The sequence below is a fragment of the Arachis hypogaea genome, chromosome 2 (genome assembly GCF_003086295.3).
Source record: "Arachis hypogaea cultivar Tifrunner chromosome 2, arahy.Tifrunner.gnm2.J5K5, whole genome shotgun sequence".
Taxonomy (NCBI): domain Eukaryota; kingdom Viridiplantae; phylum Streptophyta; class Magnoliopsida; order Fabales; family Fabaceae; genus Arachis; species Arachis hypogaea.
Window position 1 is genome coordinate 98,112,232 of NC_092037.1, and position 4,495 is coordinate 98,116,726.

The window sequence follows — 4,495 nt, forward strand, 5'->3', positions numbered from 1 at the left end:
ACAATGGGTATCCTTCAGAGCTATTCAAGGTCGGAGGATTTTTACCCTTTTCGACGAATCTTTCCACGATTTCAAAAACTTCTTTTTCAAGGTTCAAGCTGTAGGGGGTCACCACCCCTTTTTTCTGGACGAGCATTCCTCCCCCCGCTTTCCCCTTTACTGGTTGCCGGCCTCCCCTTGCGAAAAGATTGGTCTAGATGACCTAGACGAGGTGGAGGCGGCCATTGTGGGGTTTTTCCGAGAAGCATGGGGGAGGGCCCCATACTTAGATACGAGGAAAATCCTTCAGGGGACGTCGACTTTCGTTCAATCTTGCATAGGTAGCGCATGCATTTTTTATTTCCGAGTTGTTTATGCCGACTTGTATTCTACCGACTTGTAACTTGGTTGTTTCTTTTATAGATATGGCAAAAAAGAACGCTCAGGAGGCCTACCAAAGGGTCCAGGAGGCTAAGGCGAAGTCCCGGGCTAGGGCCAAGACGGTCATCTCTCCGCCACCTCCTCCTCCTCCTAAGAATGTGGTTACTCCCTCTCAACCTCTTGTCATTTCTTCCTCGAGTTTGCCCCGACCACCCCCTTTTGCCCAAACTCTCTCTGAGCCCGAGAAGAAGAAGCGCAAGACTTCAGAGTCTGGCTCTTCTTCTTTTGATGGCGGGGTTAAGGCGGATGCTTTGACATTCGTTCGAAAGAACATCTATCCTTTTATAAGTATGGATGATGTTTCTGTTCGAAACCACCTTACCGCCATGGCTGAGGAGAGTTTTAGGACAGCGGGTGTTTGTAGCAAACTCTTGGACATTTTTGAGAAGGCTCCCCTCAGCTCTTTGGGGGCATCCTCGAAGGTTGAGGAGCTGGAGGGGAGACTTCTTATTTATGAAAAACATGAAAAAGAGTTGAAGGAGGAGAGAGATAGACTGAGGAAGGAGAGGGATCACCTTAAGGAGGAGGAGGGTAAGCTGCGGGCTCAATGCACCTTGGAGGCAAATTTGAGGAAAACAGCGCAAGAGAGCTACCACAGTTTGTTTCAAGATATTGTTGCTGTGAGGAAGGACTTGCTGAATTCCCGGAACGCATACGCCGAGTTGGAGGATTCTATCGCCGAGGGCGCCGAGGAGTCTTGGAGAATTTTCTTGGAACAAGTCAGAGTTATTGCTCCCGACTTGGACCTTTCTCCTTTACATCCTGACAAGGTAGTTATCGACGGCGCTATTGTTGACCCTCCTGTCCCCGAGGTCATTTCCGAGTCAGACCTAAAGACTCGGGGGCAGAGGATTATAGAGTCTCCTCCTCGTCCCAAAGATGCTCCGGGTTCTTCAATCCTTTCCCCGACTTCCTCTTCGGCTCCTCCTCCCGGTCCTGGTGGTGTTCCTCCTGGTGGTGGTGATTCCTCTACTCCGTCCAAAAAATGACTTTTTATTTTTATGGCTATATGGGGGCCCGGCCTGTGGGTCCCCCCTTTTTTGAATTTAGTTATTTGTTGGTGGTTGTGAACAATTTCCTTCTGGCCTTTTAAGGCCGTAAACAAAATATTCTGTTTGGTGCCCTTTTTTGGATAAGGGTTTTAAACAAAATAAATGCCCTTTTTTGGATAAGGGTTTTCTAATCAAAGTAGGTGCCCCTTTTTGGATAAGGGTTCAAGTTACTTTGCGCGTGTACATGCTTTTCCGTTTTGAATGTGTTTGATCTTTTTCGGAAAACCCTTTTGTTAGCTTGCATTGTTTTCTCGAGCCTTTTTCGTGCAAAGACTTGTATGCAAACTTTAAACTTTTCAGGTTTTCATATCTCTTTTGTTATCCTTTATACTCAACTTTGCTTTAGTGAGCTTTTATGACTTAGGTTATTTTTGCGATGCGTTTTTCATCTACTCGGAGCTCGGTTTTCTTTTACTCGGAGCTCTTTCGAGTTTGTTTTACTCGGATTTCCTTTCGACTTAAGAGTCGGATAGTTTCCGAGTTTAATACGATCAACTTGTATAACCTCTTTAGACCGACTTGTACCTCGTCGTTTTATCCTGACGACCATGTTAGGTCGATTCATGGGATTTTCACGCTTTGTCGAGCTTAAGTCGGCGCGTTTCGTAGAAAGACTTATAAGGAATAAAGGAGGATATTTTAAGAGAAATATAGTGATAAGAAAGATCTTTATTAATCGGGAAGGTACCTTTTTGCTACTAAGGGTCTTGACAGTGTATTTTCCCTTAGCCTCTACTATGATGCCTCGTTAAAAACCCCTCTCCAGAAAAAACCCTTTTTTGGGAAAAAATCATGAAGCTGGGAAAAGAGTACATCAGGGAGTAGAGTTCGCTTCTAGCTGTAGTACCTTTTCATATTACATGCATGCCACGACCTTGGTAACTCAGTGCTATCCAGGTCGGTTACTTTATAATAACCTTTCCCTAACACTTCCTTGATTTTGTATGGCCCTTTCCAATTTGCGGCGAGCTTTCCATCTCCTGACTTGTTGACTCCAATGTTGTTTCTGATTAGGACCAAGTCATCTACGGCAAATGTTCTTCGAATGACTTTCTTGTTGTATCTGGTAGTCATCCTTTGCTTTAATGCCGCTTCTCTTATCTGGGCGTTCTCTCGGACTTCGGGGAGCAAGTCGAGCTCCTCTTTGTGCCCCTATACATTTCCGACCTCATCATGAAGAATTACCCTTGGGCTTTGCTCACTGATTTCTATAGGAATCATGGCTTCTACGCCGTATACCAGTCGAAAGGGTGTTTCTCCTGTGGCGGATTGGGGTGTTGTCCTATAAGCCCACAGCACTTGAGGGAGCTCTTCAGCCCAAGCTCCCTTCGCTTCCTGTAATCTTTTCTTCAAACCTGCCAGTATGACCTTGTTAGCTGCCTCGGCTTGCCCATTGGCTTGTGGGTGCTCTACCGAGGTGAATTGATGTTTGATTTTCATACTGGCTACCAGGTTTCTGAAGGTGGCGTCGGTGAATTGGGTTCCATTATCTGTGGTGATGGAATAAGGTATCCCATACCTTGTGATGATGTTTTTGTAGAGGAACCTGCGACTTCTTTGAGCGGTGATAGTGGCTAACGGTTCTGCTTCTATCCACTTTGTGAAGTAATTTATTCCCACGATTAAGTATTTAACTTGCCCTGGTGCTTGGGGAAAAGGACCTAACAGATCCATCCCCCATTTTGCGAAAGGCCAGGGGGAAGTTATACTAATGAGCTCTTCTGGTGGAGCCACGTGGAAATTTGCATGCATCTGGCATGGCTGGCATTTTTTCACAAAGTCTGTTGCATCTTTCTGCAAGGTCGGCCAGTAGAATCCTGCTCGGATTACTTTTCTGGCCAGCGACCTTGCTCCGAGATGGTTTCCGCAAATCCCACTATGTACTTCCTCCAAGACCTCGGTAGTTCTTGAGGTCGGTACGCACTTCAGCAATGGTGTGGATATCCCTCTTTTGTAAAGGACATTTCTCACCAAAGTATAATGTTGTGCTTCCCTTCGGATCTTTTTAGCTTCTTTCTTCCCTTTAGGGAGGATGTCGAATTTTAGGTATTCGACTAAGGGATTCATCCATCCGAGGTTTAGGCCGACTACTTCAAGTACCTCTCGTTCATCTTCTGCTTTTGATACCGAGGGCTCTTGGAGGGTTTCTTGAATCAGGCTTCTGTTGTTCCCTCCGGGTTTGGTACTTGCTAACTTGGATAGGGCGTCAGCTCTGCTATTTAGATCCCGAGTTATATGTTTGACCTCGGTTTCCGCAAAGCGCCCTAGGTGTTCCAAGGTTTTTTCCAAGTATTTCTTCATATTGGGGTCCTTTGCCTGATATTCCCCATTTATTTGAGAAGTCACCACTTGTGAGTCGCTGTAGATCGTCACCTTTGTGGCGCCAACTTCTTCTGCTAACTTTAATCCTGCAATCAAGGCTTCATATTCTGCCTGATTGTTTGAAGCCGGAAATTCAAATTTTAAGGAAACCTCTATCTGGGTTCCTTTTCCATCTACCAATATTATGCCTGCGCCGCTCCCTGTTTTGTTGGAGGATCCGTCTACATAGAGTTCCCATGTAGTCGGTTTTTCCTCTTGCTCACCTGCGCATTCTGCAATGAAGTCGGCGAGGCACTGGGCTTTAATTGCAGTCCGAGTTTCGTATCTCAAATCGAACTCAGAAAGCTCTATCGCCCATTGAACCATTCTCCCTGCAACATCCGTCTTTTGAAGGATTTGCTTCATGGGCTGGTTCGTACGGACTCTTATTGTGTGAGCCTGGAAGTAAGGTCGTAGCCTTCTTGAGGCTATCACTAAGGAGTAAGCAAACTTCTCTAGTTTGTGGTACCTTAGCTCCGGACCTTGTAGAACCTTACTGGTGAAATAGACCGGGTGTTGCCCGACCTCGTCTTCTCTAATCAGGGCTGATGCGACAGCTCTGTTTGCGACGGATAGGTATAGGACGAGGTCTTTTCCCGGTTCCGGTCGGGTTAAGATAGGAGGTTGGCTTAAGAAGTTTTTGAACTCTTGGAACACCTCCT